Consider the following 11,353-nt stretch of genomic DNA (forward strand, 5'->3'; position numbering starts at 1 on the left):
TTGCACTTGAGTGACTCACCATGAGAAAATATGCTCCAGCTACCTGTTGGTCTTGGATGCTGAGACCCAACAGAACACAGAACAGATATAAATACAATCCTGAGCCAAAGTCAATAATCAACTGAATCTTCATCTTGAAGCAAAGCCACCCACCTGGGACCAAGTTGGAATTCACCAAATCAGAGCTGACCTGTAAGATTGCAAGAACAAACTTTTACTGTTGTAAGCCACTGAGTTTGGGGATCATTTTTTTATGTAAATTACTCAGTCATTAACAGTTATACCATTTGTGCCAATAGTATCTTTAACAATAGTAATAGATTACCAAGTGCCTACTATGGCTTGTCTCCCATGATCTGCCTATAATAATAGAAGGTTTTATTATCCTTAGGATCAGAGGGCTTAATTCCCAAGTTTAAACACAAAAGTCATAAGTAACAGCTTTGTGCAGTGGCAGTATCGTAGCCAATGAGGTTTATCCGAGGCGCGATTATTGCTAATTGAAAAAAAAAAAGTAATAAGTAACAAACAGGATTAGAAGTAAGCCTTTCTAAATTCTGACCCCATATTTTAGTGACAATAACATTGAGTCTCTCTAAATATTCAAAATTCAAATTCTTAACAAGATGCAAAATGTTTTAAGGACTATGCACAGGTGTCTAATATTCCTTCTCTAAGTGGGAATCTGGTCTAATTTAACATTAAAGATAAAGAGTAAAGCAACAATGAGAAAAATCCCAGCCGCTAATGAAAATCACCACTAACAATGGGTAGTAGAGTAAAATGAGGATGTTCAGAATCCAGACTGGATAATTTGAAGCAAAACTCCAGGGGTAGAGATCAAGGATATTTGTTTAGAATAACCTTTTAGACCATCTTGCAAAAGCCAGACTTTCATCTCTCTGAGGGACTGCTAGACTAGAAAAGGTGAATTTTATCAAGAAAATATATTTGTTTATAATTTATTTCCTAACACCCAAGTTGTTTGAATGTACTGTTTTACTTGGAGAAAAGGTCATGTCAACAGTATATTGAGCTAAAAATAAATTCATCAAGAGAAACTCCATGTTCTTCATCTAACTCTTTGGCAATGCACCTTCATGTAAAGTGCACAACACTGCAACTAAAAAAGAGTCTTGTGTTTCAGTCTCAGCTCTGTTTAAATAGCTGTGTGACTTTGGACAAGAACTAAAATTCTCTGTCTTTCACTTTCCTTGGTTGAAATGCATGTGCACACATGTCCTTATTGAATAGGATTTTAAAGAGGACTTATGGAGATAGCATCTTTAGGATATCTTGCTGAATGGTACAACTTAGTAAATATTCAGTACACATCAAAAACCATGATCCCTTATCTGAAAATCAAACAGTGCAAAAAAAGTTTTGGGCTGGAAGAAAGAAAAGACTCCTAAAAATTCTCCCTTTTTTAAGAGTCCGGGGAGCTGTGGACCCACACTGACTTCTCCCAACACCTCCACACCAAAAAAAAAAAAAAGAAAAAAATTATCCAGGATACATAGCATATACACTATGGCTGTATAAACATTTTGTATCTAGTGCAAAAGAGAAGACAATTCCTGAGTTTATCTGATCCAGGACCTGGTCAGGATCCCAAAATGAGTTGTCTTGGTGGTAAAAATGATCTGAAATATACTGTGTTCTTTTGTTTGTTTGTTTTCTTTTCCATTTTCTAACTTCATTGAAAGATATTATAATGAAACTTGAATGCATCTATTTGTTTACATGTGGTCTATACTTATCTTCCTATTATTTATTTAGAGGAAGATTACCTGTCTTATATCCAAAATACTCTCAGCTTTTAAAAATAAGTTTTAAAACCTAAGTATATTCAACATTAAGCAAGAAAAAATATATAATTGTGCATAAAGCAGTCTTCCTCATTTCTCATCTATCCTGCCATGTTTTTCAGATAAGCAAAGCAAATTGTCTACTCTGTATTCACACTGGGCAATTGAAACTTAAAACTATTAAGTGATATACTCAAGGAACTATGGGAAACATCTGTAAGAATGGTGGATATTTCAAAAATCCCAACCCAGTATTTACTCCACTAAAATTTACTGAATCTTTGGAAGAAATGGTGTCTTTTCAAAAATTAGCATGTGTGTCAAGATACAGAACTTCAGCATCTCCTTTATTTTAGTAGTTATCACCACACCTCTTGATTCCAAAGAAAATATTTGGTTAAATTATTATCAACAGTGTAGACCAGTTCTCTTTTTTTCCTCTTGATTTCAGTGTGTCCAGAAAAGAATTCTATATATTGCTATAGATATACATAGCTCTATAAATACTCGGATGAGGTATCTAAAGACAAACTCTGAAGCACAAGGGAGCGAGAAGCCAAATCTGGTTCCAGGGAGGTGACATTTATGATGGACACAGTGTCAGAATTAGAATATTCCCCCACAGCACTGAGTGGTGATCTGAGATTGGATGTGTTCAAGGGCATATCAAAGTTTTACATTCAGTAAGTAACAGAGTTTGCAGCTACACTGTTAAACATTGTGATCTGATGTGTTCAGGGTATGACATGGTGTTTATCTGTGTGGAATTTAGAAGACTTTTTTTTATTCACAATCTATAATGTGCTCAACACTGGTAGACATAATGAAAAGCATGACAATTCTTGGGGAGAGTTTAAAGTGAATTAAACAAAAAACACTTTGCCTTTTTCATGAGCATTATTTGGAAAGAAAAATAAATCAAATGTTGCAACAAAGGTTGGGCAGATTCCTGTTTGGTTTCTACATTCCTAATCTTGGCGAATGGGTAAACTTTAATGCTGTTGCTAGTAAGGAAGAGCTTTTTCCCTTGAAGAATTTGTAAAGAATGGCTGTAGTACATCTAGTTTAGTAAAAGGTAAAGTTTGCATGAGGCAGGAAGTTAGATTGAGTTGTGACCAGAACACTGTGAGAAGTGTCTAACACTTAGAATTCACTTTTTGTCTTGATAATACTGATTTCCTCTTATCTTTCCAAAAATTACTCATTGTCCCCAATGTGGGGTTTCCTCACTCAGACACTCTTCAATTCATAATGGGATAAAATATCAAAGTCAACCCATTATAAATTGAAAATACCATACCTGTAAATTGCATCTAATTCACCTAATACATTAAATATCATAACTTAGCTATATGGGACACCATAGAGTAATTTTTTTTAAATCTTGTGGTAGCTGCTAGTGCCTAGAATCTTGTGAAAATATGGTAATGGGTACTTTTAGCACAGAAAAAAATAACAAAATTCAAAATTTCAAATAAAGCTTTTGATAAATGTATATTACTTTATATACATTGTAAAGTCAAAAGATTCATCCAAGAAAATGGTTCATCTGGCAATTTCTAAGATCATAAGCTCAGTCTACTCTAGTCTCTGTTTTTAAGTAATGGGGCATAAGAATGAGGAAAATGTCTATATCACCTGCAGAATTATTTTTTCTTTCAGAGAACATAATTTTGGCTCTGGTTTCTAAATATAGCAATTACTTCATATAACCACACTCAGTAATTATTTAAAATTTTTTCTTTGTACATCTATTGTTATGTGTCCTTCAATTTTCTTTGCACCTAATTTGATGGCAAACTAAAGCCAGGAATATGGAGAAACTCATCCTCTAGCCATCACATTAATTGATGTCTGGGAGTCAGGTAAGACTATCTAATGAGACTGAATCAAGTGATCAGTGAGAAATGCTGATTTTCAAATACATTTTATCTAACCATTTGAGCTTCCTTGAAAATTGGCATAATTACACACTCCAACCCTCTAAGATATGGTAATTTTTGATTCAGATATTTCATTTCACAGAAGAGGGAAAGGGGAAAGAAGGTTTGATATGAGTGACTTCAGTACCTATTGACTGTAACAGAAAGTGCTTTCTGAACACGCATGAAAGAAATGTAAATTATTAAATTACCTCAAGTGATTCTGAAAAAGTAGACCCACCCTAACATCTACTACCTATAATGCCTTCTTCTTTTTTTTTTTCTTTTTAAGGGGGGAAAAAGCTTGTAATCAAAGAACTATGAATATTCCGAACAAAAATGGGATTAGAAAATTTATGGTGCTTACACAATGAGAGAAAGAAATGAGACTTTTAATTCATTGGGTCACATCATATCCATTTTAGATTCTATGGTTAAGTGATTCCCCCTGACTATCAAGTATTCATTAGGAAGTGAAAGACATTTTAGAAATACATTTTATTGAATAATGGCAAGAAAATCATAAAAATTACTCAGAGCTAAAAGCTGAGTTACGTGTGGGGATGTGTGGGGGTGTGGGTGCTCCTGCCTGCCCCCCCCCCCGTTTTGCATTATTTTTATGCATGCAAGAATAAGTATAAATGAGAAGCCAAGCTGATGTTATGAAGCTTGTTTACAGAGAGTCACTTAGTTATTTGGGTCTCCATAGACTCAGTGAAAAGAAGTTGTCTTTCTTTCAAAAAAATAAGCATTGCTGTCTGCCTACTATGTTCCAGGATTGGATAGTGCTAAAAGGTTCTATGGAGCCACTATGCCAAGGTCTCTGACCAGAGGAATGTGACAGTAAAGGAGTGTATGCACACATGTAAAAGCAGCAAGGCCAGATACTGCAAACGATCCCACTACATGTTCCCTTATTTGCACTTTCAGAACATGTCCTAATAGTTCACCTAATTATAGGTTCACCACTTTACAATATGCTTCTATTTCCCCATTTTCATACCTGCCTTCCATGGTCCTAGAAAGTAATTGAATTTCTATCATGTGAAAAGCTGATCACATCACCTCCCAGTATTTCTTTTGGAACAACAAGTCTCTTTATGGAATTTTCTGAAACAATGTCAACATTGTAGATGACTCACAAGCAGACTGTAATTTCTGAGAGAAATAGTTTTCCCCTGGCTTTTCAATAATAGAAGATGGTTTTGTGGGAGGTATTTGATACATTGATATATGAACCAAGCCATTGATTTTTATCCTCACAAATACAATATTTATACAATAACATGAAGAAGAATAAAGCTGATTGCTCATGAAAAAAAAAGATGTAAAACGTTATGGAAAATGATTATGGGAAAGAATTTTTTTCATTGCTTTTAGATTTTCCACATAAGAGGAGTTTAATATATTCAAACAGATCTAAAGCTATGTATGAATACTCAGTGAACCTTAATATGCCTCTAAGAAACTTCACTTTTGGAACTCTAAATAAAGTATTATGTTTAATGAAAATGTCTTATGAAACTTAGATAATGCTTATTCAATAATACATCAATGGGTATAAATTGTAAGAGCTTTATATTAGTAGAGGTCATGCTCCCCAAAACAAATGAATGAACAAATCTAGAGTTCCAAAATGTTAAATTAAAAAGTGACGATATTGAGAAAGTCTACATTTCAAACCATGTGTACATCTTCTAAACCCAGTTACATCCCTGTTTGTATGTCAGTTAGGTGCTACTGCTTATTAGTAGGATCTTAACCATAACAGTAGTAAGAATATGTGTATGGTTTCTATTCTGTTTGTCATTAAACACCTACATTTAAATAAGCAGAAGTTTTGAAAAATTGTCCCTCTCTCTGCCTCACTAATCTTTTATCACTTCTTTTAGTTGTTTTGCTATCTTTCATGCCACCTTGATCTCCTATATTCATATCTGCTAGTGTTCAAATCACTGCAAAATCCCTTGCTATTTTTTTTTAAAAATCCATTCAATTTAAATCAACAAAGGAAAGTTTTAAGTCTCCAGCCAATCATCAAGAATGCAATTTTGTGCCAGTTTTGTTGAAGACATGTGGAAAGAAAAGGGATTCATTTCAGGGTTTGTCCAAAAAGAGAGAGCAAAAGACAGAATACAGAGCCCTTATAGTTTTCTGTAGATTCATCAGTTTATCTATTGAAGAATCCAGCCTTCAACCTTGACCTATCTGCTTCTGACACACATGACATCAGAGAAAAGGGTTCACTAATTGTCTACTCACTTTCTTCTCTCATTTCTTAAAACACATATGCACAATGCAAATTCATATCAACCCTCATTCTTGCTAAAACTAAGACTATAGACTTTCATGGATATAAATGTGCTGTCTGTAGTTCATGCTAAACCCAATAATTGAAGAACAATAGAATTGTCCTGTGAGCAAAGAATAAGAGGGAAAGGTAAATGAGTTGCAATTATTTGCACGGATCGAAGAATATCAAGGGCCATTTAAGATTCATCCTCTAGTCTAGTAAAGGTTATAGCACAAGACAAAATGGAACAAGGATCGATTTCATTCAGAACATCCAAAATGAAATGATGATAATTTTTCACATGAACAATTTAATTTTGGCATAAGTGCTAATATTCTGAGAGGTTTTATAATTTGAAATGCATCTCCAGGTAGGCTATGGGACTCATTGTTAGACTGCCATAAGTATCATATAGGCTACTACCATTGTGAATAACATCACGTTTTTTCTTCACCCATTGTGCAAAAGACTCATTAAGCATGTACTATGTGCCAATGTGTGGCACATACACAAATATTTATTCATCATTTTAACATTCATTTGATTATTTAACCACTCTTTGAAACATATTTAATAAACTCTTCTTTGTAGTTATTATATTAGGCAATAAAACAAACAAAAAATGTGTGTAAAAAATATGTTTGGTAAATTCAGAGATTTGTGGAAGAGACCAAAAACTTTTCCTTCAATACAGAGTAGTAAGTGATAAAACAGGATTGTGTCTCAGATGGCTCAAACAATAAACTGTTAAAATCATCAATGGCTGGGGCTGTAGCTCAGTGGCAGGCAGGGCATTTGCTTCCATGTGTGAGGCACTGGGTTTGATCCTCAGCCCCACATAAAAAAAAATAAATAAAGACATGCTGTCCATATACAAGTATTAAAAAAGATTAAAAATGATAATTAAAAATTTCACAGAAACAGTGAATGTGTTTGGTGGACAAGAAAATGCATCTGTAAAAGATTTTGTCTGTTTGAGGAACTACATAACTTCCATGAAATCAAATCTCAGATCAGTGATTCTGAGGTGCAATTTTCTGCCCATCCAGATATTTGGCAATATTTGGAGTAATTTTTGATTGTTTTTTTCATTGATTTAAAAAAATAAATGACAGGGTCAGGCCCAGCAACCAGCCAAGTGACAGCAGCTACACGCGCCGGCGGGGAACGCGGACCGGACACACAAGGACAGGTCCGGCGGACGGCTGAGGGCTAGGCCTGTCCCCTCCCCCAGTGTCTGCAGGTAGGCGGGACTGTGAACACCAGCAGAGCGGGCCCAAAGCCTGCTGAGGGGCGGAACCGGCCCCTCCCCCAGTGCCTGCAAGCTAGGCGAACCTGCAACCCATCAAGAGGTTAGGCCCAGCAACCTATGGAGTGACACAGGTGCCCTTGGCGCCTGCTGGGTAGGTGGACCTTTGACCCACCAGCAAAGCAGACCTAGGGCCTGCCAGCATGGTAGACGGATCACACTAATTGGAGGAGGATCACAGCCACTACCTGCCCTGCAAGGGTGATTTTTCAACTATACAAGAGCAATATAAATAAATAGAGGGGGAAAATATCAAAGACACAACAATTTCACCAAGCAGAAAGAAACGCCAGCAGTATGAAACGACAAGGAAAGAAAGGACCACAGGCAATGCAGGTCAACTCAACTTTAGAAGAGGTAATAGCTGCAACAGATGGAATGTCAGATAGAGAGCTCAGGACATAAATGCTTCAGATGATCTGGAGTCTCAAGGAAGACATGAGACAGCAAAATCAGACAATGAAAGATCACATTGACAAACAAATCCAGGAAGTAAAAGATCAATTTCACAGGGAGATAGAGGTAATAAAAAACAAACAAATAGAAATACTAGAAATGCAGGAAACAATAAACCAACTTAAAAACTCAATTGAGAATACTACCAGCAGAGTGGATCACTTAGAAGATAGAACATCAGACAATGAAGACAGAGTATTTCAACTTGAAAAGAACATAGATAGCTCAGCAAGTCTACTAAGAAACCATGAGCAGAACATTCAAGAGCTATGGGATAATATCAAAAGACCAAACTTAAGAGTCATTGGGATACAGGAAGGCACAGAGCTCCAAACCAAAGGATTAAGCAATCTATTCAGTGAAATAATACAAGAAAATTTCCCAGACTTGAAGAATGAGACAGAATCCCAAATCCTAGAAGCCTACAGGACGCCGAATGTGCAAAATCATAAGAGATCCACACCTAGACACATTATAATGAAGATGTTCAACATACAGAATAAGGAGAGAATTTTAAAAGCTACAAGGGAAAGGAAGCAGATTACATTTAGGGGTAAACCAATCAGAATAACAGCTGATCTCTCAACACAGACTCTAAAAGCTAGAAGATCCTGGAATAACATATTTCAAACGCTTAAAGAAAATGGATTCCAACCAAGAATCCTGTATCCGGCGAAATTAAGCTTCAGGTTAGAAGATGAAATTAAAACCTTCCACGATAAACAAAAGTTAAAAGAATTCGCAGCTAGAAAACCATCTCTTCAAAAAATCCTTGGCAAAACATTACAGGAAGAGGAAATGGAAAATAACATTGATAACCAACAATGGGAGGTAGGACAGTAAAGGGGGGAAAGTAGTCAAAGAGGATAACAAATCAGGTTTAGTAACATCAATAAACAAATATGGATAGAAGAACAAACCATATCTCAATAATAACCCTAAATGTTAATGGCTTAAACTCACCAATTAAGGACACAGGCTAGTAGAATGGATCAAAAAACAAGACCCAACAATATGCTGTCTACAGGAGACGCATTTGATAGGAAAAGATGTACATAGACTGAAGGTGAAAGGTTGGGAAAAATCATATCACTCATATGGACCACGGAAACAAGCAGGAGTGTCCATACTCATATCTAATAAAATAGATTTCAAGCCAAAGCTAATCAAAAGGGATAAAGAAGGACACTTCATACTGCTCAAGGGAACCATACACCAACAAGACATAACAATCATAAATATATATGCCCCAAATAATGGTGCAGCTTTGTTCATCAAGCAAACTCTTCTCAAGTTCAAGAGTCTAATAGACCACCATACAGTAATCATGGGAGACTTCAACACACCTCTCTCACCACTGGACAGATCTTCCAAACAAAAGTTAAATAAGGAAACTATAGAACTCAATAACACAATTAACAACTTAGACTTAATTGACATATATAGACTATACCACCCAACATCAAGTAGCTACACTTTTTTCTCAGCAGCACATGCAACCTTCTCAAAAATAGACCATATACTATGTCACAGGGCAACTCTTAGACAATACAAAGAGGTAGAGATAATACCATGCATCTTGTCTGATCATAATGGAATGAAACTGAAAATCAATGATAAAAGAAGAAAGGAAAAATCAAACATCACCTGGAGAATGAACAATAGGTTGCTGAGTGATCAATGGGTTTTAGAAGACATCAAGGAGGAAATTAAAAAATTCCTAGAGTTAAATGAAAACACAGACACAACATATCAGAATCTATGGGACACATTGAAAGCAGTTCTAAGAGGAAAATTCATTGCTTGGAGTTCATTCCTCAAAAAAAGAAAAAACCAACAAATAAATGATCTCATACTTCATCTCAAAATCCTAGAAAAAGAAGAGCAAAACAACAGCAAAAGAAGTAGAAGGCAAGAAATAATTAAAATCAGAGCTGAAATTAATGAAATTGAAACAAAAGAAACAATTGAAAAAATTGACGAAACTAAAAGCTGGTTCTTTGAAAAAATAAATAAAATTGACAGACCCTTAGCCATGCTAACGAAGAGAAGAAGAGAGAGAACCCAAATTACTAGCATACGGGATGAAAAAGGCAATATCACAACAGACACTTCAGAAATACAGAAGATAATCAGAAATTACTTTGAATCCTTATACTCCAATAAAATAGAAGATAGTGAAGGCATAGATAAATTCCTTAAGTCTTATGATCTGCCCAGATTGAGCCAGGAGGATATAGACAACCTAAACAGACCAATAACAATAGAGGAAATAGAAGAAACCATCAAAAGACTACCAACTAAGAAAAGCCCAGGACCGGATGGGTATACAGCAGAGTTTTACAAAACCTTTAAAGAGGAACTAACACCAATACTTTTCAAGCTATTTCAGGAAATAGAAAAAGAGGGAGAACTTCCAAATTCGTTCTACGAGGCCAACATCACCCTGATTCCAAAACCAGACAAAGACACTTCAAAGAAAGAAAACTACAGACCAATATCTCTAATGAACCTTGATGCAAAAATCCTCAATAAAATTCTGGCGAATCGGATTCAAATACATATCAAAAAAATTATACACCATGATCAAGTAGGATTCATCCCTGGTATGCAAGGTTGGTTCAATATACGGAAATCAATAAATGTTATCCACCACATCAATAGACTTAAAAACAAGAACTATATGATCATCTCGATAGATGCAGAAAAAGCATTCGACAAAGTACAGCATCCCTTTATGTTCAAAACTCTAGAAAAATTAGGGATAACTGGATCATACCTCAACATTGTAAAAGCAATCTATGATAAGCCACAGGCCAGCATCATTCTGAATGGAGAAAAATTGAAGGCATTCCCTCTAAGATCTGGTACAAGACAGGGATGCCCTCTCTCACCACTTCTGTTCAACATAGTCCTCGAAACACTGGCCAGAGCAATTAGACAGACGAAAGAAATTAAAGGCATAAAAATAGGAAAAGAAGAACTTAAATTATCACTATTTGCAGATGATATGATTCTATACCTAGCAGACCCAAAAGGGTCCACAAAGAAGCTATTAGAGCTAATAAATGAATTCAGCAAAGTGGCAGGATATAAGATCAACATGCATAAATCAAATGCATTCCTGTATATCAGCGACAAATCCTCTGAAACGGAAATGAGGACAACTACTCCATTCACAATATCCCCCCAAAAAATAAAATACTTGGGAATCAACCTAACAAAAGAGGTGAAAGATTTATACAATGAAAATTACAGAACCCTAAAGAAAGACATAGAAGAAGACCTTAGAAGATGGAAAAATATACCCTGCTCATGGATAGGCAGAACTAACATCATCAAAATGGCTATATTACCAAAAGTCCTATATAAGTTCAATGCAATGCCAATCAAAATCCCAACAGCATATCCTATAGAAATCGATAAAAGAATCATGAAATTCATATGGAATAATAAAAGACCCAGAATAGCAAAAACAATACTAAGCAGGAAGTGTGAATCAGGTGGTATAGTGATACCAGACTTCAAACTATACTACAGAGCAATAGTAACAAAAACAGCATGG

The 11,353-nt window shown here is 35.5% G+C and overlaps 1 non-coding gene across 1 annotated transcript; it reads left to right on the plus strand.

The window, feature by feature from the left end:
* Nucleotides 1–439: 439 nt before the first annotated feature.
* LOC113185490 (U4 spliceosomal RNA) lies at nt 440–576 on the plus strand. The gene has a single exon (XR_003301136.1). It is a non-coding gene; the product is annotated as a U4 spliceosomal RNA (small nuclear RNA).
* Nucleotides 577–11,353: the final 10,777 nt, after the last annotated feature.

The sequence above is a fragment of the Urocitellus parryii genome, chromosome 15 (genome assembly GCF_045843805.1).
Source record: "Urocitellus parryii isolate mUroPar1 chromosome 15, mUroPar1.hap1, whole genome shotgun sequence".
In the NCBI taxonomy this organism is placed as follows: domain Eukaryota; kingdom Metazoa; phylum Chordata; class Mammalia; order Rodentia; family Sciuridae; genus Urocitellus; species Urocitellus parryii.